The sequence below is a fragment of the Dendrobium catenatum genome, unplaced genomic scaffold, assembly GCF_001605985.2.
Source record: "Dendrobium catenatum unplaced genomic scaffold, ASM160598v2 fragScaff_scaffold_1056, whole genome shotgun sequence".
In the NCBI taxonomy this organism is placed as follows: domain Eukaryota; kingdom Viridiplantae; phylum Streptophyta; class Magnoliopsida; order Asparagales; family Orchidaceae; genus Dendrobium; species Dendrobium catenatum.
Genome location: NW_021319518.1, coordinates 1,649,408 through 1,677,014, shown reverse-complemented (window position 1 = coordinate 1,677,014; position 27,607 = coordinate 1,649,408).

Here is a 27,607-nt window from a genome sequence, read left to right as displayed (position 1 = left end):
TTATGATATGTTAAGCTTTAATATTTTTAGATTTGATTTTATGTTTGACTTGATAAATTTATTTTTAAATTTAGGTTATATTTCATTAGCATAAGATAGAGAAAATACAAAAAATGAGAACTTATACATAACAACCAAGAACATTAGTTTCAGATCTTAAAAATAAGGTTAGAACTACCACCAAGATACCATTACATATTTGAACCCAATGAATCTAAGAGATTTGTAGCTGAAAACCCCAACAAGCGAAGAGAAACAAGAAATGCAAAAAACACAAAGATTAAGAGGAAGAGCTGTATTAGCTTCTTAGATGTATATATAGAAATACAATACCAGCTTATATAAGAAAGGTAATACATAATGCACTAGTAGATGAGTGGAGGAGATGATCCAGTATGTTAGCAAGTAACAATCAGGATGACTATAATAAATAATCTTCTACTGTGGTGCAGAAAAGTGGAATCCTGTAGTTATGTCTGAGGCAAGATACTTGCTTATATTGCAGCTTGGGCTTCTGAGTTTATTATTTTGATGATAACAGATAGTATTGATTGCCTATTTATTTCTCTTAATATTTGTAGAGCTTATTTATTTGTGTGTTAACTTATATTTCAGGTACAACATGCACCATTATTTGAAAATTCAGGGCTTAAGATGGGGTAGAATAGGTTATTTTAAAAGAGTATGTAATTTTTATTCATTTATTTTTAATTTCTTGAGTCAACTCTTATAAGGGTGTATGCTAGCATCGTGATCTTGCGCACACACATAAGGGGAGCAAAAATAATTTTAAATATTTTAATTTGTTTTGTACATCATACTGTACGATATGAATCATACTACATGATTTGGTGTTATAGAAACTAATAAAAATATTTTATTTTTTAGAAAAAATAATTTTAAAATATAGCTATTCGTATAGTATGAACACCACATCGTAATGGATGATATGTTATAATTAGAAACCTCGCAGTTCATCAAATTAGGCTAAAATTTAAATTTTAATTTTTTTTTCTATTTGTACTGTATAAAACTAATTGTATTTACGATGTTTTAAATCTTACCTAATTTAATCCTTTGATTAATTAATGGAAACTGCTTAATTTTAATTTTTTGATCGTATTATATGATCAATAAAGACGATATTTTATCGTCCCATGATTCATCCTGAACGAACTATTTTTTGGTTGAACTAATCGTACTACACGATTGGTCATTCGTACTTTTGATCGTACAACACTAACAGAAAAATTGAATTTATCGTACTGCATAACTTGTCATTCGTATTAATGATCATATAATACTAACATATTAAATTATGCACCTTGTACTGGATGATCCAGAGATCTTTGAAGGCTAAATAGAATTTTTAAGATTTTTTGAAGCCCTTTATTTAAACTTTCTCATAATCTTTGTAAGAGTTATTTTGACATTCATTGAGTTGATTTCTTCTGGAGAAAACTTGAAGAGAGAGCCTTAAGCTAGAGAGAGAAAAGGTGAGGTTTATGAGAAAAAGAGAGATCCTTGTGGGTTTCAAGGGAGTGTGAGAGAAAGTTTCACATGGTTACTCCAATGAACTTTCACCTAAGTTCTTCCAAAGGTTTGTCTTGAGGGATGTTTTGGGAAGAACATTTTTTTGATGTCAAAGGACCCGGCTACTCTATCACACTAGGAAGGGTGAAAGAGATTCAAGGTTCTCTGCTTGTGAAAGGATTTTGGTTCTCTGCCATCTCTAAGAGGGAGAAAAAAGATTTAAGGTTCTTTGACTGTGAAAGGATTTTAGTTCTTTGCAATCTCTAGGAGGGAGAAAAAGGATTCAAGGTTCTCTATCTGTGAAAGGATTATGATTCTCTATCTCACCGGCTTGGTGGAAGATATTTTTAAGGGCTTCTTTGCCTAGATGTGGGGGCTAAAGGGAAGACACTATAGTGATAATGCAATACTCGGAGAGGACTCCGGGGAGTGGACATAGGTCATGGTTTGACCGAATCGGTATAAATCTAGCGTGCTCATTTAATTTTTATTTTATATACTTTATTTTTTCACATTTCATTTTCTATTATAACTACTTGGTTGAAAATCTATGATTAATATTATGTTGTATTCATTAGACTATCATCACCATCTTTGTAGTTTTTGATAAGTGTACTAGCTTTCACATCAAGTGATAGTATTGCTTTCATCTTATTGTGCCTTAGGGTTAGTTCATTAAGATCTTACAACCTCCTCGAACTTTCAAATTATCTTCTTAGTACTTATTAGCTCCCCTCAAATTGAGGATCCATGTCTTGGAGAGTCAATTTATTGTGCAAGTGATGAAACTAAGTTGGAGATAGAGCTTTGGTGAGCATATCAGCGAGTTGATATTTGGTGTCAATGTGATGAACAATAATATCTTATAGATGAATGCAATCCCTGATGAAGTGATAATCCATCTCAATTTGTTTCATATGAGCATGAAAAATAGGATTGTTGGATAGAGCCATTGCAAAAATATCGTCACAATGGAGTGATGTGGCTATTGAGGAGTTGATGTTTAAATCCTTAAGAAGGTGATAAAGCCAAACGATATCAGATGTTCACGGGTTAGAATGATATAACCCAAATTCCCCACTGAAACCAATGTTTTCCTCCATAAAAGTATGTCTCTTGCACTCCTATACACACACTCCCTAATTCTATAAATTGCACACAAAATGTAAACACAAGGACTCTCTATTAGGAGTCCCTAAAAATCCTCTCTCAAAAGAAAGGAAAATCTATTTATTGTTAGTAGTTTGGCCTTCAGCACTACAACATTAGTATGGTAGTGATGCGCAACTCTTAATGAATCATTACATCTATTAACCAATAACTATCAAGTGCTATAATTTCATAGTTGTCAAATGATCTGGTGCTATAGTGATGGCTAGTATTATGGTGTTGTGGCAATTATACATTGTGGCACATGGTCATCTGGCACTACGGTGCCAAGCCCTTTTTTATGGTCCCTTCTAAAGTTTTGCAACCTTAAAGGTGTTAGTACTGCGGTGCTCAAATCATGTGCTATAATGCTATATCAACTGTTGTGCTACTAGACACTTTTTCTTGACACCAAATTTCAATCTAGAGTGTTGCGGTGCTGAACTATATGGCGTCACAGTGCTATTCTAAAAAATATATATTTTAGGTTTCTACCTTGTGAATCTTCTTCATAAAAATAGAAATTTAGCTGCTTTTTCACTAAAGTTTTATACACAATACACTATATTTTTACAACATAATAGAGCCCTTGCTTCAATAGCTATAGGACCATAAACGATAAGTTAAATGCCATTAAATCCATATATCAACTTAACCATTTTTCATATGGTATACCTCACCCTATCAAAAGATAAACTCAACTTCTCACCAAACTTAATGATTTATTTTCCTTCCATGTCTCTATCTAACTTTTCAAATGTTCTCAAATTCAAGATTACTTCCATTACCTTTTCTAATGTACTTTCTTAAATCTAATCAATATTTCATCAATAGATTACTATACTATCTTTATGGGTTCTTGCCACTTATTTAGCATTAACCCTCATAACTATTACTTCTATTAACTAATGCTAATTTGATAATGGTAGATTTAAAATTCCTATATGCCTATTACTCCTTGGTTATAAATTCATACAATTAACCATCACACCTACTAGTATAAGATAGATTTAGAACCTATTAGTATACAATATATTTAGAAATGGAATATGAAATTTATTTTTTAAAGATTTTCTTTTAAAATTTAATTTTTTTGTAAAATATTTTTAAATCTTGAAAGATAATTTAGTATTATCATCGCTCAACCAATTATTAAAATTGGCGAGGAATAAAATACAAAGGATATATACATTTTTAAGAAAATTAATATAAAGTACTACCATAGATGAAAGTGAAATATTCTCTGGTAGAGTCACTAGAAAATTATATGACAAAATTTTATCAATAGATTTAAAATATTTCGTGAATGGATATAACAAAGAAAATTATATTGTATCCTTAGAGACATTGTATTATTTCATTAGGGACTCAATATAAAATTTCTTGACATTCTCATGGATCTTCTCCTATCCAAACTAGGGCAACCCTTGAACTATTTCTTTTCTCCCTCTTGCACCACACTTCAAGTCCTTTTGATTCCAACCAAAAAATTTGACCTTCATATATTCCTCTAACGCTTTCAATCTTTTTCAACATCTATGTATGCCATCAAGGTCTTCTACAAAATGAATATTCTAAGAACATTAAAAATTAGCTCAAACTAGACATTTTGACATAATCTTAGCCTAGCCTTCTTTTACACTTTTCTTAATCTTTTGGACCCTCATCAAAAACTCAAGACCCATCTTCTAACATTCTCCTAAAACTTTCAAGTGGATCCATGCCTCAAAACCCCTCCATGCCACAACCCTAGCAAGAAATCCTAAAATATATCCTACTTCAAAGGTTTGGCTAATCTCTTCCTTGGCCAATCATCTCATATGATATTCTCTGAGCACTTAACGGTAACTTCTATAATGAGTACACCCTCTTATAGCAAGTGCAAGCCTTATCAATCCGTCCAATAATAGTTAAGTTCCTGTTAGCGAGTTCCTTGGAAATAAGAGTTACATCCTTAAGGTGAATTGCCTTGTTTGAGCGAGCACGGGAAGCAAAGTTCAAGTGGTCAAATTCTCCATGTGAGATTTGAGTTTTCAATAACCAATTTCAACAAGTTAAATTCTTTATATACGAGTTTATGAGGATGATTTTAAGAGGATAAATGGCATTTTGGTAAAAAATTAAATTTTTTTACTAAAAAGATGTTTTAAGAAACATTAAAAAAGCAGTTCCACATGGAGTCTAATGATTCATTTGGGATAGCTTATTTAATATAAAGTAGCTTTTTAGTACAAAAAATTCAAGTTTAAAATATTTTTATATTGATTAAAAACATTGAAAAAATGTTTCAAACAAAGTCTAAATGGTGAGGATTCATTTTAGAATTTTTTTTAGTTTTTTTTTTGTTATTATTATCGTTTGTGTTATGCTAAGCATGTTGTTTGAAATCAAAGGTTAGATTTTCATGAAATTGAATGCAAATGTTTTTTCTCCTGAGAATTTTGATTATAAATTTGATGTAAAAAGATTTTGAACTTAAAAATTTGATGATATTTTTTTAATTTTATTATTAAATTATTTGAGTTTTTAAATAACAAAAATATCTACATCGTCGAATCAGAAAAAGATTTGATTGTCCATTCAATCTGATGTCATCCGGTGAATCCCTTCTAACTCTCTCTCTCTCTCTCCCGCAATTTCAAAATTTTTATTGAAACTGTGATCGTTTATTGATCTCATATAAATAAATTATAAAATAGAAGCTTGCAGTACATTATTATTGATATTACATCTACTAATGAATTTAAAAATTTAAATGTATTGGAGAGCTTGCGTAAAAAAATTAAAGAAGACTATGATAAATTATATTTATCCTTTGGTATTCTTACTCATAAAACTTGATTTGATATCACCAATAGCTACATCAACGATCGAACGAGCATTATTAAATATAAAGATTGCAAATATTCATTTGCAGAATCTCATGGGAGATTCTTGGATTAAAACAATATAATTATGATACGATACAATAATTTTAAAATACGAAGACTCCAAAAATAAATTGTAGGAGACATAAAAAGAATATAGACATCATATGCTCTCAATTATAAGTTTTTATTTTATTTTATAATTTATTATCTCATAAAAATAACTCTAACAAAAAATAAAAATGCTTATGCTACTCTTATGCCCCAATGAAAAAAGTTGCTTGTATTTTTAATATTAAAAATTTATGCCTCGATAAAAAAATGATGGTTCTACTATTGGGCCTAATCTACTTTAAATGACCCATTATGTACATACTATTATAGAAGTTCATTCTTTTTCCAAAACTAGAGAAGATTTGCTTATAAAGTTGGAATGATTTGTTTGGTTTTCATACAGTTGTATTAGATGTTGTGAGAGAAATATCCGAGATACAATTAACGGAGTCGGATGATGTTAATCTGATGACTATGGTCGAACGATAATGATTAAATGATTGTGGTCTAGCAACCTCAGTTGAATGATGGGTGTCATAAGTTGATTAATGGAATATGATAGGTGGTATATGTTAGTGAAATAATAATGGCCAAGCAACATTGTTTGAACGGTGTTAGCAAGGAAATTAAGATTCTATGACAAAGACAACTAGAAGAGATAGTGACTAGTGGTGCACATCAACAACAAACATCGGTTGGAGCTCTAAAATTCTTTAGATATACATATTATTTCCAATCTCAAGTTTATGCCTCTTTCATATAATAATTTTGGTCTATTTGTAGTATTTCTGAAGTGATATTTTAATCAATTCAATCTAAATTTCATAACAGTCCATTTTATGAACTATATTGATTTACTTGATCATAAATTATTCATTCAATATTTCTATGCCGCAATGACTAAAGAATCAAATGATCTTAGTTTTATCTGATTTGTTAAGTCAACTGCTCGATTTGTCTCTAGACATGCAAGATTTAGATGCCATTTGACACCTCAAGATTTAATTTTGAAAAATTACATATTTTTAACTTTATTTAATCTATCAGAGCCTCGAATAATTTACTAATATATAAATAAGTCTAGCAGCAGTAACAATAAATTACGAACATCAATTTAAAATTTTATATTCATTAAAAAAAAATGTGATCCAATAACTAGGAGTTTAAACTATAATGTTAATATATCATTAAATACTTTTGGTTAGAAAAAAATAAAATAAAAATATAGAAAATAAAATTAATTTTGAAAAGCTTAATATCAACCAACCTCCCTCTCTCTCGAGCCGACCTGAAATCAATAAAATCACATAATCAGCTAAAAAAGCCCAGTATCTTACGAGAACTTACTACTACATCCAAAGAAAGATATTTAGAATCAATATGCATGTTTCATCTCAATTCTTAAAACATATAGAGGTATATATGAATCTATAACAATCAATGAACACTATTAATCAATACGACCAGTAAACAAATATTGGCTTAAAAAATTTTAGAATATCAATAAATAGATGTAAATCAATAATCATTACATCCATGCAATTTTATATAAATCTTCTATGATATTTCAATCAAGCTATAACCTATGAATCATTATTCTTTTATCAAATGCATGATATTAATATGTCATGTATCATGTATCATTTTTATATCAATATTTATATATCTGTATTCATACACTTACACCAACATTACTAATCATATTTCTCTCTCTCTCTCTCTCTCTCTCTTTCACTCTCTCCCTCTCTCTCTCTCACATTATATATGTTATCATGTATGTTATCATGTGTTTGTCAATACATCATACTATTATATAAATTATGGTTGTATGTAAATGTCATATCATTTATATTAAGCACGGCAAGACATCCCACTATCACAAAATGTTTTTCTATTCTTTCATGTCAATCAATCCTTAAACAAATGACATTCATTTAAGAGTCATCACTCTTTTCCCGTTGATGTAATCAATCAATCAATCTTAGGCTCAATCCAATATTACACCACAAACCTTTGATTTCAAGAAAAACCAATCGAGCCACCCTCCTATATGATCATTTATAACTTGTCTTTCATGCTTACACACTCATGCCACCTCTTCTATACAATATCATTATTGATTATCACAAAATATGTGCATATGTAATGCAATTAACATAACATATAGTTTATTCATTAGAATATATGTATTATGCCAGAATGTATATCATATTAGATGAATAAAAAAATTATGCATATCATATATTTCATGTCCAAATATATTATATTGACTTCTGGTCATCTCATACTTACTATTACTCTACCATTCAAGATAAAATAAAATGTATGCAAAACCAAACGGTGAAACCTAAATATAAAATTTTCAAAATATTTAGGATAACGATATCTATTAGATATCAAAAGTTGCACATTGATGCTATTATGATGCTGAAGCCTAAAAGCTATTCTGAAAATTGCTATAAAACATTTACTTATTTTTCAATTTCAGTACAATTCATAGGTTAATTGAATGCATTCAATATCAATATATATTTTAGTTTCAATTTTTTGTTAAATACTTTGGTTTATTATTACATCACAGTATTTTCAACTCATTTTGTTTTAGTTATTGACCTCTATTTTAGGCTATGATAGTCTATTGAGCCGTGTTAGCTCACTCGATTATTTACTTTAATTTTCAGGCCAAGGAAAAGGTAAGGAGCGAGTTGAGCATTTTTGGATAGTAGGCTTCAATTTCTACTATAAGCATATTTTGATTAGTTTTGATTTTTGTAGGCTTAACTTTTATTTCGTTATGTTATCTACTGCGAAGTACTGTTGTAGATATCTCCGATGGTATATATATTTCGATGATAAATGGTAAATTATTTTGAAACTTATTAGTTTTGTGCTTTATTTGTATTATGTAGTGGCTCTATATAATATATATTTTGGAAGTTTTTCAGTGCTTGTAATAATCAGGTCTTGGGGTCAATCTTGTCATGATCATATACAGTATGACCTACTTGGTATCGGGTCATATTGGATTGGATTGTGACATATTCTACTTCAAAAGCTTAACTAATATCTTTTATAGAAAATCATCTTAAATTATGTTGTCTAAGCACTTCAAGGGTAACTTCTACAATGCGTACACCCTCTTATAGCAAGTGCAAGCCTTGGATCAATCCTTCCAATGCTATCTCAGTTCTTCTTGGCGAGTTCCTTCGAATGAAGAGTTACAACCTAAAGTGAATCACCGTATCTAAGAAAGCAGGGGAAGCAGAGTTCAAGGGGTCAAATTTTCTATGTGAGATTGGTTTTCAAAAGCCAAATTCAAAAAGGTCAAATTCTTTATATCCGAGTTCATGAGGAGGAGTTTAAGAGGCCAAACTCTCTATAACATCCCCTTTCAAACAACATATTTTACTTATTCAAGCTATATTTTATTTTTCAAACTATCATATATGTATATATTCAATCTCCTAATCTAGATATTTTTTAATATGAAAATATAATTTAATATTGATCATATTTTAATTATGATAAATTTTTTTAGAACTTTTAAATAAATTTAATCATAATTGCAAAGATATTGCATCAAAACACTGATTGTTTTACGTAAAGTGTACCTTTGACCCCAGCTTGGAAATGAAAAGATGTTCAAAACAGCCCAACAAAGCGAACTTTTATTTGGTTCGGTGTAAGGATGCAGAGGAACATTCGGTCGTAGGCAAAATCGCGCCTATACCGAGGTGTAAAACTCGGTACACCTCGGTATAGGCTGTTTTTTAATATAAAGTAGCTTTCTAGTACTATAACATCGAACTTTTTGAGGCATTGTCTGAGATAACATTTGTTGTTATTTTTCAAAATAATTTTTTAATAAAAAAATTCTATGAATTAAATATTTTTGATACTAAAAAGCTGTTTTAAAAAGAAAAAAAAAATTATCACAAATAAAACCTTAATTTGAAGGTTTTTTTTCCTTGAGAATTCTGAGTATAAATTGTATGTAAACAGTTATTGAACTTAAAATTTGGATAATATTTTTATAATTTTATTAATAAATAATTTGACTTTTAAAATAACAAAAATATCTACGTCTTCCAATCAGATAAAGATTTGATTGTCCATTCAATCTGATTAAGTTTTTTTTTTTTTTTGAGAAAATTGACAAAAAGTTATCCAATAAGAAAAAGTAAGATGGAAGCGCGGTGGTCATTCAAATTAAATATAATAAATATAATGGAGAGATATCAGCTACAGTGGCATGATATAATCATGTAAATATAAAAAAAATTTGCACAGCAGAGAATTAGAAGGGGACAGCTGCACATAAAATTTGTTCTAGTTTAAAATAAAAAGGGAAAACTTTAAGACTAAGTATAATTATTAATTATATTAAGAACTTAAATATGTTTAAAAAATTAAAAATTGACAAAATCGTCCGTTTAATGGGCAACTTTAGCTGATTAGGATAAGCTAAGTCAGGTAGTCGTTAAGCTGAGTAGAAAAATATATAAATACTCATAGGTCACTCGGCTAACGGTTAACGGATGACTTAAGTTGCTCGTTCAATGCCGACTTACCCCTGTTATTTAAAAAAAATTAAAAACTTTTTGGTGAGCACTGTTTCAAAGTTTAAATTTAAAAAAAATCTACACTTGGTGCAAGAAGATTATGAGTCATACAAAAACTTTTTATAATTCTTTTTTTTTCTGGCTTGTACTATAAGATTTGATATTGGAATTGACAATTCAAAGAATTTTTTTCTGAGTTGTGTTATCAAATCAATCTAAGATCATTATGACTATTTTCAAATCACTTTATATTGACAAATCATTATGTACTGTTAAATAACTTTATAGTGACAACTCAATGTGTGTTGTCATTTCAATTTGAAATGATATCTGGCTAGCTTGGTTCACCCAATATCATATGAGAGTATAAGTATGTAGTGCAGTGATATATCTAGGGTTAAACTAAATTGCATATTCTTATTGAACAGATCATCATGTATTCACCGGTTATAGATTTGATTCGGAGCACTCCAACGAAGCAGATGATTCAAGAGAGTTGCATTCATTTGAAAGAAAGTTTGGAGCTACCTACTGATGAAATTCTTTAAGTAAAGGCAAAGCAAAAGAATATTTTTGAGGTTGTATGCATTTTTGGAGTGAATATGAAGATTGCACATTATGACATGTACATGATAAAATTATGAAAGTTAGCTATACATGGCCGTCAATGATCTTTGGGATATGGGATGGCAATATGTACAACAGAGGATCGAGGAGGATACTCAGCATTGGGTACCATTGCACTTTATCAAGTGTCAAATTCGTGAGATCAGACACAACAAGGAAGGATATGTTGAGCAGATTGTTGAAAAATCAATACACGATGTTGATCATTATATTATTTATCACACGTGGCGTCATCGAGAGGATAATTTCTTATTAGAGTCCTATCGAACACGAAGGAGAGTTTTTTGTGTAAGGAGTTAAGGAGTTCTTGAATGCAGCAGACTGACAGTATATTCAACAAGAGTTTGTGTTCAACTTTAAATTTTGTCCAACTCAAACATAACTTCAACCACGTCTACATATTATAATTTTAAAAAATGTAACTTAATATTTATGTTTAAGTTGTTTTTTACGTCTTAAGTTTAGTTTTATCTAGTAATGTTAAAATGTATTTGTTGACCTTACTTTTTACTAGACTAATTGTCAAGGGGGGTTGACTTGGTCAAATTGATCAAGCTAGACCCTAAGATCACTTCCATTGGGTTCAGTGGGTCAAACCAAGTGTGTTGAGCCCAGACCCATGTCCTAGGTCAACCTAGGTTGACCAAATTAGCTCAAAATCACATCCATTTGAGTTTAAATCAATTTTAAATCCTCTTTTGCTCAATCCCCCACAAATTTGGACTTAATTGACCATGTTGACCTAGTCAACACTTGGTTTGGTCAACCCAAGCCTAATTTAGTCAAATTTGATATATTTAGATCAAATCTATAGCCCCTTTACCATTTAAATCTATCCAAGGCTCCCCTTAACCCAAAACACCGCCAAAAAGCCTAATTACCTCCTAATTAACCCTAGAAATGATCCTAACCATCCTTTAGGGGCTAAGACTATAAATAGAGGCTTAGAGCTTCATTAGAGAGGACTTTTGCATACTACTCCTTCTTAAGGCTCCCCAAGCCTGATTTCTCTTGTGTGAACTCTCCAAACCTCCTCCACCTTTCTCCACTAGAACCATCGGTCAAAGCTCACCGACGACGAGATCTCCAGCGAACCGAGGCTTAACTCCTTCCGGGTCAGTTTGCTGTCGATCTAGTGTGTTTTAGAATGCAAATTCTTCTACAGAAAGGAGTGTAAACAGTCTACAAGTGCAAGAAGTCCAAGAACTCATGAATCCATTCATTGAATTAGGTAAAATCCTAAACCCTAGGTTAGCACACTTAGATCTAAATAACTTTTCATTAAGCGCATTTTAAACTGCATAAATGGTCCACTATGAATGCTCTTCATGAATGCTACCTATATTTAAAATTTCATTAAGTTTGATCAAGCCGATCGAGACAACTAGATGTTTTATTATTATTGGGTTCGGTTTATGTAATCTTCACATTATATAAGATTTGAACCGTTGATCTTACGATCAGCGATTCAGATCTAGCCGTTCCATGACATCGTTCGACTGCATATTCGATCCCGTAGCTTCGCTTTTTATCTGAATCAATTTGGGCAGTCTGTTTCAAACTGCAAAAGATTAGATGGCAAGTGCTTGTGTTTGACATGTTTAAGTCACGGGTGCAGATTCCCACGCCACCACATTCATTGCCAATGATTGCACGACAGCGTAATCATTGACAATAATTGCTTGTGGTTTGAATCCACCAATCATGTCCTTCCATGCAGCTACTGCCACCATTTTTATTTAAAATTAATTTAATTTTTTTAAATTAGATTATTTTAAATAATTATTTAAAATTATTTTTAAATAAAAAAACATAAAATATATCAAAATATTTAGAATTTAATAGCCTTAAATTTACTTTTTTCTTTATTATTTATTTACACATGTCTTTCTTTCACGCTCTCTCCTCATCACTTTTTTTTTTTCATTCCACTGTTCTCTACACATAGTAGATAAAGAGACAAACATTAAATTAACCAAGGGCACAATTGTTACAACATTTTGGCACTAGGTTTCGAGTTCAATGACACTCCACTCTTTTGAATTTAATATAGAGTGTTGTGGTTCTCCGTTCTATCTATCTCCTACTCGACTATACAATGTCGCATTGTTGTACAAAAAAAAAAGTTACAAAAAACTAGAACCCAAGCACATTGAGGACCCGTGCAACCCCTCAGTAAGCTCAACCAAATTGAGGACCCATACGGTTATACAATTTTATTGATTGACATAATTGAATTCTACACAAAGCTAATAAATTGTTATATTTGTGAGTTAAATTTTTCTATTTAGTTAAATAAATTACCCATTTTGTAAAAAATCAAATTATTCGTTGTAAAATCCTCTAATTAACTAATAATTATCTTATTCCCTAGACCAAATTATCACTTAGAATACTATCCAAAATTTGTTTGTGCTTTTGTTTTCTTTAAAAAGTAACAAGTTGTGTTGAGGGAAAGTTGAAAGCATATTTTAACTTTTCAACACTCATCATTAGCTATTACGTTAGCTATAAGCCAAATCTAACGGCCAACACCTTACTAAAAATTTGGATTGATAGGGATGCAGTTAATTTATAACAACATATCAAAGTATAACTTAAGAAAAAAAAGATCAATTTAGTAATATAGGATCTAGCTCAAATAATAGACATTTGTTACCTTCTTTATATGTAAAAACCCTTATTTGATCTCTTCTTCCACCACCTAACCTTCCCTTAAACCAATGCTTTACATATTAAACTAAATTACTAATAACCTAATTATGCACAATAATCCACCTCCTATAAAGTCACACCTCCACTTGGTTTACTCCTCCAAATTATCAGAAGCAGAGCTTCAAACTTCTATTTTCATGGAAATATCTTTTGTACTCTCCTATTATATTCCTTTCAATCTCTTATTCTTTTTTTTTAATAGAGAGGAATTTTCTAGTATCAGCATGAGAGCTTGCCGGAGAAGACAAAGTCATTCTTGTAAAGTCACTATTGTCGAGCAGCTCTTACTCCATGTTTGATAAAAGTTTGCAAACAATTTCAAAATTTTCTTAAAACCTTTTGGAGACTTTTTTTTATAAATTAATTATAATAAAAATAAATAATGCACAAATTAAGCTCATTTGTAAGATATCAAAAGCTTAAACAAGTTGCAAATGAAAAATAAAAGTTAATACATACATTAATAAGTTGTTCCAATTTTTAGTTGTTCCAATTTTTAGACAACCTTGCATGAGCCCTTCCTTGCTTAAAGTGGTCCACAAGCACGGTCTGTGCTCATACCAGGCTCTTTAGGACAAGCCATCCCTTATGGAGCTCCTCCAATAGGACCAATCCCATGTTGACTACATCCATCGCCCGAACGCCCACGCCAACACATTCCTCAACCCTATTAGCGACACTTTTTCTTGGAGTTCTGGCAAGCATCGGTCATGCTCTTGTTATGAATGACTATATAACACAAATTATTCCTCTCCAACCATAAATACCAAAGGATAGGAGAAGGAATAACATTCTAGATATTACCTTTGGAATAAACAAACAAACACTTCAATAAAGCATAAATGAAAAACTTGGCATTAAAGAAGTTTAACTTTAAAATATCCTCAAAATGAGTCCAAGCATTAATAGCACAAGGGCCCGAGGAAAAACATTATGCATGTTCTCCAAGTGATAACAACATTTACATTTAGAAGGAAGAATGAATCCACATTTTTTCAAATTATCATCTGTAGGAATGAAGTTATATAAAAGTCTCCAAACAAAAATAGAAACCATAGCAAGAATACTTTGATGCCACAAGATTTTGAAAATAATAGAAGCTTCTTTCATAGTTCTAAAGGAATTCTAGGCATCTTTTAAATAAAATTTACCATCACTATTTAAAGAACACATCTGAATATCAAGAGTATTCATATTATGTGGGATATGAAGAATTCGTTGAACAATAAAAGTAAGCAAAATAGAAGATAGTTTATCCAAATCCCAACTGTGATCCTTGTAAAAGTAATTAACCTTCACACAAGCATGGGAAGAAGTATTAAGCATATAATTAATGGACTTACCATTCAACCAACGATCCAGCCAAAAGGAAATATTACCACTACCAAGACCCCAACAGATAATCGGCTCAACCACCCATTTAACTTTGCAAAGACGCTGCCAAACTTTAGAGTTATCTTTATTAAAATAACAAATGATGGGGAGTTTCTTCTCACAATACTTCACATTCATAAATTTAGTCCAGGGCCCACATTAGCTCTAAAATTATACCACAACTTAAAAGAGAAAGACATAGAAAAATTCTTTAAATAATTATAGCCCAGAACCCCTTCATCCAAAGTACCACAACATTTATTCCAAGCCTGCCAGTGTATTTTAGAACTATTACTAGTCCCCTTCCAGAAGAATTTACTAATTATTTTCTCAAGCCTATGACACATAGCCTGAGTAGGCAATAATGTTTGAAAACTATAAACATGTATAGAGCAAAAAAAAACTTTTAATAAGGGTTAATCTACCACCAAAACTAAGAAAGTTAGAATCTCAAGATGAAAGCTTGTTATGCACAACTGATATTAAATCACAAAAAAGAAACAATTTTTTCCTACCCTTACAAAGAGGGACACCAAGATACTTTAAAGGTAAACCAACATGACTAAAACCACTCAAGTTTTTAATGACCAAAATATGATCCAAAGAAACTTTCTTAGTAGGAATGAAACAACATTTGTTTTGATTAAGGGACAAACCACTCTCCAATTCAAATGTTTTAAGAACCTTAACAACTTACTAATTCTATTTAAAGAGGAATTAGTAAAAATAATAAAATCATATTTAAAGCATAAATGAGATATATGAATGCCACCCAAAGTTTTAAAATACAAACTAGGATGCTTTTCAAAGAGATCAGCTAGACCTCTTGAAAGGTAATCAGTCGCAATGATAAAAAGGGTAGAGAAATAGGATCACCCTGTCTTAGACCATGAGAAGCCATAAAGAAACCATGAGATTTACCATTGACAATTATAGAGAAATAAGGACATTCAATACAAAGCTTAATGAGATTAATAAACTCAGAATCAAAACCAAATAACCTCATAATATCATAAAGAAAAAAACAAGCAATATTATCATATGCCTTAGCAATATAAAGTTATAAGATCATATTCCCACCTCTCACTTTAGCATCCGAATCATGACAAAACTCCTAAGCCAAAAGAATGTTATCCGTAATGGCTCTACCTTTAACAAAACCCATTTGAAAAGGAGAAATCAGATTAGTCAAGAAATTAGATAAACAATTCATTAAAATTTTAGATACCAACTTATAAAAAAAGGTTCAAAGACTAATCAGATGAAAGTCATTCCAAGTAGAAGCAAAATTATTTTTAGGAATAAGCACTATAGAAGTAGCAGTGAAAAATTTAGGGATGACATTACCATAAAAAAAATCAAGCATAGAAGAAAATAAATCATTACCAATGATATCCCAACTATTCTGAAAAAACTTAGAAGTAAAGCTATCCGGCCCTACCACGGACTCCAAATTTATGCTAAAAATAGTGTCCGTAACCTCCACCAACAAAGGTAGTTTAGACAAGAACACATTGTTATCATGAGAAATAATAGACATAATAAGAGTAGGATTTTGAATAGTTAAAGGATCGAAATTTTTCTTGAGATGCTCCTGAAAATAAAGAACAGCTAAGTTAGCAATTTCAGTGTCATCTTCAGTATAAGAACCATCAGCAAGCTGAATTTTATGAATACGATTAATATTACATTTCCTTTTAACTAGCACATGAAAATACTTAGTATTGTTGTCCAATTCAGCAAGATGTTTAAGAGCCACCTTCTGCTTCCAAAACATTTCCTCTTGAGCTTGTAAATTATTATGATCATTTTTAGGTTCCCTTAAAAGACAAAAGTTAACCTCAGAAGGGAATAATTGGCATTGAGGTTCCTGAGAATCAACTTTATCCTCTTCAATTAAAATATTAGAAAAAAGATTCTTAAAAACATTATGATTCCACTAGTTCAAAACAAACTGAAGTCTTTTCAATTTAAACCACGTTCTACGCATACCAGAAATAGTGTTATCCAGATGTAAAGGGGCGGACCATTTTTCCTTAACCATATTCATTAAAGTCTCATGAAGTAACCACATATTCTGAAACCTAAATTGAGTAGGCACATCTCTCAATCTAGGCTTAATTTTAATGAGAAGCGGAGAATGATTTGAGAGGGTCCTGCTCAGATGTTCCACATAAGTAGAATCAAAAGAATGTAACAAAAATCATTAAATAAAGCACAATTAAGTCTTTGCCATAAATGCCTACGATGCTAAGTAAATTTATCAATAGAAAAACCAATATCAATAAGATTGGTATCCATGATCATGTTATTAAAATCCTCCATAGATTAAAAAAGAGGGAGGGATCCCCCAAAATGCTTAGATTGGCAAGCAATGATATTAAAATCTCCTCCAACAATCCAAGGAAGAGAACAAATAAGTTGAAACTGGCAAATTTGGTCCTATAAAAATTTTCTAACAAATCTAGAAGAAGCAGCATAAATAAATGAAGCACACCATTGTAAATTGGAACTCTCAATATTGCAATGAATAACTTGATTAAAATCATAAATCAAGTCAACCCTAACAAAGTATTTCCAACGAACCCAAATTTTATTGAAAACATTAGATAAACCATGCTTAAACCCCAAAATTTTAGCAGTACTGAATAACTTATCAGAAGATATAAGAGGCTCAAGCAGAAAAATAAGAGAAACATTATGGATGCGACATAAGTTTTTAACTCTAAGTCTAGAAGAGGGGCAGACAATACCCCTAACATTCCAAATAATAGCATTACACATAAAAAAAAATTAATTCAAAGTGAAAGAATGGGTGTTTCTAGGAGTTTGTATAACAATAGCTTTAGGTTTCCTACCTCTCCTTCCTTGTCCCTTAGTAAAACTCATATCATTATCATCTCTAGCATAACATTAATTAGGCAACATATCCATATCCTCATTATCAATAAAAGCATCACTATTGTAATAAGTATTCAAAGGAAAAATACTTTCATTATCCATACCTGAGTGCCTCTTAGAATGTTGCATTTCTCTTTCCTCATGAAAAACATCACCTGCTATATAAGTTTCCTTGTGAATCTCAACTTCACTAATCTTTTCCTCCATCATTTGGGATAACACATGATTAGTAGATACATCTTGTGCAATCTCAACCACCCCCACCATATTGTTAATCAACTCATTCTCCATATGAGTTTCATTGAGAAATAACACATCCTCCCTTGGAGAAGCATCACTATTAGGAATAACCTCCATATTTTGGTCAGTCACATTAACAGGATCAATAGGAAAAGAAGATGAAGAGTTGAGAAGAACTTCCTTTCCCTTTACCACCTCCTCCAAAGAAAGAGGATTCAGTTCCACCAGATTAAGAGGAAATTCTAAAGCTTTAGAGATATTCTCAATCCCTTGAGAATCATTAACCTTTTTATTAACATGATTATGTTTAGTATAAGTTAAAACATCATTGGACGGATTTGTAGTATCCTTTGGCTTCGTGAGATGAGGATGTAATTTATAACATACAGATACACCATGCCCATGCATCTTACAATGAGTACAAAAAATCGGTAAATTTTCAAATTAAACTCTTTGAAAATAGCCATTTAGTTCTAATCCAATCCAAACCTCAGTCAGTTATTTTTTAGATATATCAAGCTCAACTGTAATACGAGCTATAGATAGCCTGGAGATGGTCGATGTAGCCTGATAGGTTTGCAAGGGTTTTCCAAAAACAGAAGCCAATCCAAATAAAATTTGCGAGTTAAAGAAATGTAAATGAAGGTTAGGAAAAGAAATCCAAATCGGGGTAATAGGAGACTCTTCTTGCACATCAAAATCTGGCGACCATTTAATCAACCACATTTGACAACCTTGTATGTAGTAATCCCTTCTAGCAAAAATCTGACTATAGTCCAAATCATTACTCACTTAGATCTAGATGTGTCTGGGATCCAGTAAAACGACCTGAAAAGTTCCAGAGAATTTGAGATTTAAGATAAATTTTTGAATGATATCAAATTTGGCCTCTTTGACATAAATTTCCCCACAAGTGTCAGAGCAAAGAGAGCACCAAGTAAGGACACCACTGAATCATCAAGCAACAATGCCGGGCGACCCTTGAAGTAGGAAAGCACAAAATGAAGTTTGTTTGTAGAAGATAAAGATCCAGCTAAAACATCCTTTAAAGAGCGAGTTTTTCCATTAGGGAGAGGAAGAGGAGGGATGGATGACGACTGCATCATCATATCCCAAAAAAACCACAAACCCTAGCACACCAACACATGAAACCACAAAGTAGAGATGAAGATATAGGCAAAGAGAAAACCCGAACACACAAAAATCCCAATAATGCGAACTCAAGAAGAAAACAAGAAGAAGCACCCAAAGAATTAGGGAGAAAATCACAAAAATGATAGCAGAACCATGAAAGAGATAGCCGAAAAGCAGAAGGAAACATCAATAAAACAAAATCACAAACTAAAACCAACCATATCTCCACCGAACGAAGGTGCAAGGTTGAACCCTAGAATCATCCCCGAATCACCTTGGATGGTAGAGGACGTTACATTAATTATAACACAATACCTATATTTGATAGCCAAATCACCCAACAAATAGATCAAAGAGTGTTGCGTAATGATCAATTATGTGATTTGCATTTTTTAGAATTTCGAAGAATTATTTTTCTAAATATTATGCCCCCACACAAAAAAAATTCTTACTCCACCACTATATGTATACATCATGTATGTCTTTGTTAATCCATAACTATTTTACATTTCTCAAACCTATGTTTTTCCAAAAAAAATTTCTAATATCTATGCCAGGCTTTAGGGAGTGGGGCCAAAGCTGTGGACATTGAAGCCTTTTCCAAAGTATCTTAATAAAATTTTGAACTTCATCTGATCATTGATATAATTTGATATGTTCCAAACACATTATGCTTTTATAATAAAATAAAAGGGTGAATTAAGGTGAATTGAATAGACTAATGCTCTTAATTGAAATATTTTATATATCATATAATTTCTATAAAGTTGCATCTATATGAATCAAACAAAAACTTTGAGTTGGTGGTAAAAATACTAGAATATCTATTTATTGAATTAGCTTTATCTCTAAAAAATACTTATAAAACACTAGAAACTTTGAAAAACTAAACATATTTGATGTTGATATGATATTTGATACTTGAAGACATTTCAAATTTTTTTATTTTTATTTGGGTGCTTTCATTTTAGGCTTTAAAGGTGTATATTGCCAAATAATATCAACTCTCAATGTAACATTTCTTAAAGCTAAATGATCAGTTACTGTATTTGAAGTTGTGGCCAAAGTTGCTAATACACATATCAATCCAATAACATTTATCATAATTAATTCAAAAATAACCAATCATGGATGTAATTTATGATTAGATTAAGATAATTAATAATCTTAATAGAAAATTTCTTTTATTTCATATCGACAAAATCATGTAATATATGCCATACGAATAGTATTTCTAATTGATCATCACGGAGCTTATACAATTTACTTTTAATAAATATCATAACAAAGTATAAAACTAATAGCTACTATGACAAATATCACTTGACCTCAAAAACTTACAATAAGCTATCATGATATATGTTTTGTAAATCTAATATACTTTTTGGGAGAGTGGTGTTGCAAATCAATGGTTTATGATTTTGATGATATCAAGCATTCTTATTGCTCTACGACTATCTTATGTACTGATATTTCAGGTTCACACGATCGGACTTAAATTTGGAATCAGCTCAAGATTGGGTAGACTAGGTCTGAGTCAGTTTGTACACTTTTTTCTTTCTTGAGTCTATTGTATTTGGTGTGGCTCCTGAAGTTTTGTAACTTGGAAGATTTTCTGCTGCTCCCTAAAGATTTCTGTTTTTGGTAACATCGTCCGGGACGATATTTATATTGGCGTGGACGATATAATCAAAAACAGAAATCCTTATTAGGCATCCTCATTAAGGCAGCTGTCATAAGCTGATCGGCCTGAACGATACTTGTATCAGCTAGGATGATAGGCTCAATTCAGAAAGAATCAGCCTCCATGATAAGATTAGGTATTCTTTATTTTAGGCAATCGGCCAAGACGATTTATACATCATCCAGGACGATCTAACTCAATTGTGCCTAAATTGATCTGGTATATTTGGAAAGCATTAATCGCTGATTGATACGATCACATCATCCGGGATGATATTAGGATTGGCCAGGACGATGGCTTGGACGATTTAAATTGGCCAGCTCATATTCAGGGCGATGATCTGGACGATTGAAATTGGTTTTAAACTAAACGGCTGGGACGATCATGAGATCGTCCAGGATGATGTAACCAATTTTCTTCTGATCGTCCCAAATCATCCCGGGCTAATGAGCTTAATTTTTATTGATTAGCCAGGATGATAGTGGTATCGGCCTGGACGATAATGTCGGCAACTTGCATTAATGAGCTTTTTTTGAGCTATTCTATTTAAACTATGACATGACACTTTATAAGTGTCATTGGAAGCCATTGTAGCTTCGTTCTTGTGGGGGAAACTTGAAGAGAGAGCTTGAAAGGGAGTGAGGAAAGGGTGGAGTTTGAGAGAGGGAGAATATCTTGTGAGGGGGGACTCAAGGGAGTGTGGTGGGGGATCCGCATGGTTGTTCTGGCAAGCTCACACCTGAATACCATCAGATTCATGTCTTGTCTCGAGGGAAGTTCACCAAAGAAGAAGATCTCTTTGGTGTCAAAGGACCCGGCGACTCCGCCGCACCGGGGAAGGTGGAAGTGATTTTGTAAGGGCTTCTCCGCCTAGCTGTGGGGGCTAAAGGAGAGACACTTTGTTTAGTGCAATACTTGGAGGGTGCCTCCAAGGAGTGGACATAGGTCAAGGTTTGACCGAACCACTATAAATTCGGTGTGTTCTTTTCTTATTATTTCTTTCACATTTTAATTTTCGCATCGTTGATTTCTTTATGGTGTTTTGGTTTGTAGTTTTATTTTAAAAGATCTTTAACAACCAATTCACCTCTATCTTAATTAGCCTTGGGCTAGTTCATGAGGGCTAACATCCCTAACAAACTTTCAAGTGGTATCAGAGCTCTCAAGTGATATCAGAGTTTTCTTTCAATTGGTATAAGAGAGGGATTCATAAAAACAAAGTTTGAAAACTTTTTGAATTTTGATCCATGGATAATTTTTCAAATCATTATTTTGCGGAAGGTTTTTCAATCACCAGACCACCTTTATTTCAAAAAATTACTTTTGATTTTTGGAAAATTCGCATGACTACTTTCTTGCAATTGATTGATTTTTGCATGTGGCATTTAATTTTAAACTGGGAAAATAATGAAAAGCAAAAAATTTCTTTGGCAGATCTTGCTTCTGAATCATCTGATCAGGAGCAAGATGATGCTTAAATTATTTTGTGTTTTTATGTTGACATGTTTTGTTTGTCCTTTTATTTTTGTGATTTTCTATTTTTTTTTCATTAATTTATGTGTCTTTTCTCTGATCAACACACACATCACCTTTCTAAAAATGAAAAACCTACCTCTTATTCTTCCTTGAATTCTTATGAAAATTGGGTTTGACTTCTCTAAAACAGTTAGAGGAAGAAAACTCATGATTTTGTTTCTCTTTCTCTCTTCTTAAAGAGGTTATTATACTTTTGATTCAAAATCTTCATCATATTTTAAATTGGATTTTGAAACTGATTTTTTTTCATCTCCCTACATTTTTTCTATCGCATAGGAATCTTTTGCAAGATTGTTGAATCCACCTTAAAATTTTCTTAATCAAGTTGTTCGTGTTGTCAATAATTTGGGTTTACTTTAGTTTTGAAAATATGAGAAAGAAAGCATATTTTTTGAAAATAATAATATAAAAAAGTGGCCAATGATGCCAAACCAAAAGATGCGCAATGACGCCAAATTGAAAAAAAAAATACACAAAGTGTATTAAATATAAAAAGATGCTCAAAGAGCCATTCAAGTGATAAAGGGCATAAAATGAGCCCACAAAAAAAAAAAAAACTTATTTTTCTTATACTTCTAAAAGCCTAAGAAAATCCTTGATACGTTCAAAACTTGTGCTTGAAAATCTTGGTTCCTGATTCAACAATTCTTGCATTGATCTTCTATTAGATATGTTTTATGAAAGGAGTTTTTGAAAAATTAATGTTTCTTTTTCCCTTTTATTCCTTGATTTGGATATTAGATTAAAAAGTTTTTTTAGCATTTAAAAAAACTTGAGATTGGATTAACAATTTATGAATTTCTTACTTTTTCTGGATTATGCATTGTCGATCCAATTCCACTAAGTTTTGATTAAAATCAAGAGGTAACTTTCTCATTTTAAGAATATTTGTTTTTCACTAGATCAGTGAGCGTTTTTGTCTTTTGGTCATTTTATTTTTTGTTTGTGCATCCTCTCTTTTTGATAATGTCAAAGGGGGAGAAAATATTGTTATATTTGTATCCTCTATCTTTTTTCTTCTTTCTTTCAAAAAAAAAAAAAATTAAAAACAACAAAATATTTTTTATCTACCCCATTTTTTAAAAGGGTTTATTCTAGTGAGGGGAGATTAGGAGAAATTGTTTTTTTTTTTTAAATTCAAATTGAATTATTTGCCATCATTAAAAAGAGGGAGATTATTGCGGATCAATGGTTTATGATTTTGATGATAGCAAACATTCTTATTTCTCTATGACTGTCTTATGTACTAACATTTCAGGTTCACACGATCGGACTTAAATTTGGAATCAGCTCAAGATTGGGTATACTAGGTCTGAGTCAGTTTGTATACTTTTTCCTTTCTTGAGTCTATTGTATTTGGTGTGGCTCCTGATGTTTTGTAACTTGGAAGATTTTTTGTTTCTCGCTAAAGATTTCTGTTTTTGGTAACATCGTCCTGGACGATATTTATATCGGCCTAGATGATATGTTCAAAAATAGAAACTCTTATTAGGCATCCTCATTAAGGTAGCCGTCATAACCTGATCGGCCTGGACGATACTTGTATCGGCCTGGACGATAGCCTCAATTCAGAAAGAATCAGCACCATGATCAGATTAGGTATTCTTTATTTTAGGCAATCTGCCAGGACGATATATATATTGTCCAGGATGATCTAACTCAATTATGCCTAAATTGATCTGGTAAATTTGGAAAGCATTAATGGCTGATTGATATGATCACATTACCCAGATGATATTAGGATCGGCTAGGACGATGGCTTGGACGATTTATATCGGCTAGCTCATATTCAGGGTGATGACCAAGATGATTGAAATCAGATTTAAACTAATCGACTGGGACGATCGTGAGATCGTCCAGGATGATGTAACCAATTTTCTTCTGATCATCTCAAATCGTCCTGGGCTAATGAGCTTAATTTTTACTGATCGACCAGGATAATAGTAGTATTGGCCTGGACGATAATGTCGGCAACTTGCATTAATATGCTTGTTTTGAGCTCTTCTATTTAAACTATGACATGACACTTTGTAAGTATCCTTGGCAGCCATTGTAGCTTCATTCTTGTGGGGGAAACATGAAGAGAGAGCTTGAAAAGGAGTGAGTAAAGGGTGGAGTTTGAGAGAGGGAGAAGATAATGTGAGGGGGGAATCAAGGGAGTGTAGTGGGGGATCCACACGGTTGCTCCGGCAAGCTCGCACCTTAATACCGTCAGATTCAAGTCTTGTCTCGAGGGAAGTTCACCAAAGAAGAAGATCTCTTTGGTGTCAAAGGACCTGGCGACTCCGCCGCACCGGGGAAGGTGGAAGTGATTTTATAAGGGCTTCTCCGCCTAGCTGTGGGGGCTAAAGGAGAGACACTTTGTTTAGTGCAATACTTGGAGGGTGCCTCCAAGGAGTGGACGTAGGTCAAGGTTTGGTCGAACCACTATAAATCCGATGTGTTCTTTTCTTATTATTGCTTCCACATTTTAATTTTTGAATCGTTGATTTCTTTATGGTGTTTTGGTTTGTAGTTTTGTTTTAAAAGATCTTTAACAACCAATTCACCTCGCTCTTAATTAGCCTTGGGCTATTTCATGAGGGCCTAACATCCCTAACAAACTTTCAAGTGGTTTTAGAGCACTTTCTAGTGTCATCTGATCACTTTCAAGTGGTATTAGAGCTCTCAAGTGATATCAGAGCTTTCTTTCAATTGGTATCAGAGCGGGATTCATAAAAACAAAGTTTGAAAACTTTTTGAATTTTGATCCATGGCTAATTTTTCAAATCATTATTTTGCGGAAGGTTTTTCAATCACCAGACCACCTTTATTTGAAAATATTACTTTTGATTTTTGGAAAATTAGCATGACTACTTTCTTGCAATTGATTGATTTTCGCATGTGGCATTAATTTTAAACTGGCGAAATAATGAAAAGCAAAAAATTTCTTTGGCAGATCTTGCTTTTGAATCATCTGATCAGGAGCAAGATGATGCTTAAATTATTTTGTGTGTTTTTATATTGACATGCTTTGTTTGTCCTTTTATTTTTGTAATTTTCTATTTTTTTTTCATTAAATTTTAATGTGTCTTTCCCCTGATCAACACACACATCACCTTTCTTAAAATGAAAAACCTACCTCTTATTCTTCCTTGAATTCTTATGAAATTTGTGATTGACTTCTCTAAAACAGTCAGAGAAAGGAAACTCATGATTTTGTTTCTCTTTCTCTCTTCTTAAAGAGGTTATTATACTTTTGATTCAAAATCTTCATCATATTTTAAATTGGATTTTGAAACTGATTTTTTTTCATCTCCCTACATTTTTTCTATTGCATAGGAATCTTTTGCAAGATTGTTGAATCCACCTTAAAATTTTCTTAATCAAGTTGTTCGTGTTGTCAATAATTTGGGTTTACTTTAGTTTTGAAAATATGAGAAAGAAAGCATATTTTTTGAAAATAATAATATAAAAAAAGTGGCCAATGATGCCAAACCAAAAGATGCGCAATGACGCCAAATTGAAAAAAAAAAATACACAAAGTGTATTAAATATAAAAAGATGCTCAAAGAGCCATTCAAGTGATAAAGGGCATAAAATAAGCCCACAAAAAAAAGCTTATTTTTCTTATACTTCTAAAAGCCTAAGAAAATCCTTAATATGTTCAAAACTTGTGCTTGAAAATCTTGGTTCCTGATTCAGCAATTCTTGCATTGATCTTCTATTAGATATGTTTTATGAAAGGAGTTTTTGAAAAATTAATGTTTCTTTTTCCCGTTTATTCCTTGATTTGGATATTGGATAAAAAAGTTTTTTTAGCATTTAAAAGAACTTGAGATTGGATTAACAATTTAGAATTTCTTACTTTTTCTGGATTATGCATTGCCAATCCAATTCTACTAAGTTTTGATTAAAATCAAGAGGTAACTTTATCATTTTAAGAATATTTGTTTTTAACTAGATTAGGGAACGTTTTTGTCTTTTGGTCATTTTATTTTTTGTTTGAGCATCCTCTCTTTTTGATAATATCAAAGGGGGAGAACGTATTGTTGAATTTGTATCCTCTGTCTTTTTTCTTCTTTCTTTCAAAAAAAAAAAAATTAAAACCAACAAAATATTTTTTATCTCCCCCATTTTTTAAAAGGGTTTATTCTAGTGAGGGGGAGATTAGGTGAAATTGTTTTTTTTTTTTAAAATTCAAATTGAATTATTTTCCATCATTAAAAAGGGGGAGATTATTGGGGATCAATGGTTTATGATTTTGATGATAGCAAACAATCTTATTTCTCTACGACTGTCTTATGTACTGACATTTCAGGTTCACACGATCAGACTTAAATTTGGAATCAGCTCAAGATTGGGTATACTAGGTCTGAGTCAGTTTGTACACTTTTTCTTTTCTTGAGTCTATTGTATTTGGTGTGGCTCCTGATGTTTTATAACTTGGAAGATTTTTTGTTTCTCGCTAAAGATTTCTATTTTTGGTAACATCGTCCTGGACGATATTTATATCGGCCTGGACGATATGTTCAAAAATAGAAACCCTTATTAGGCATCCTCATTAAGGTAGCTGTCTTAAGCTGATCGGCCTGGATGATAGCCTGAATTCAGAAAGAATCAGCCACCATGATCAGATTAGGTATTCTTTATTTCAGGCAATCGGCCAAGACGATATATACATTGTCCAGAATGATCTAACTCAATTATGCCTAAATTGATCTGGTATATTTGGAAAGCATTAATGGCTGATTGATATGATCACATTATCCGGGATGATATTAGGATCGGCCAGGACGATGGCTTGGATGATTTATATCGGCTAGCTCATATTCAAGGCGATGACCAGGATGATTGAAATCAGATTTAAACTAATCGACCGGGACAATCGTGAGATCGTCCAGGACGATGTAACCAATTTTCTTCTGATCGTCCCAAATCATCCTGGGCTAATGAGCTTAATTTGTACTGATCGACCAGGATGATAGTAGTATCGGCCTGGACGATAATGTCGGCAACTTGCATTAATGTGCTTGTTTTGAGCTCTTCTATTTAAATTATGACATGACACTTTGTAAGTATCCTTGGCAGCAATTGTAGCTTCATTCTTGTGGGGGAAACATGAAGAGAGAGCTTGAAAGGGAGTGAGTAAAGGGTGGAGTTTGAGAGAGGGAGAAGATCATTGAGGGGGGAATCAAGGGAGTGTAGTGGGGGATCCACACGGTTGCTCCGGTAAGCTCGCACCTTAATAC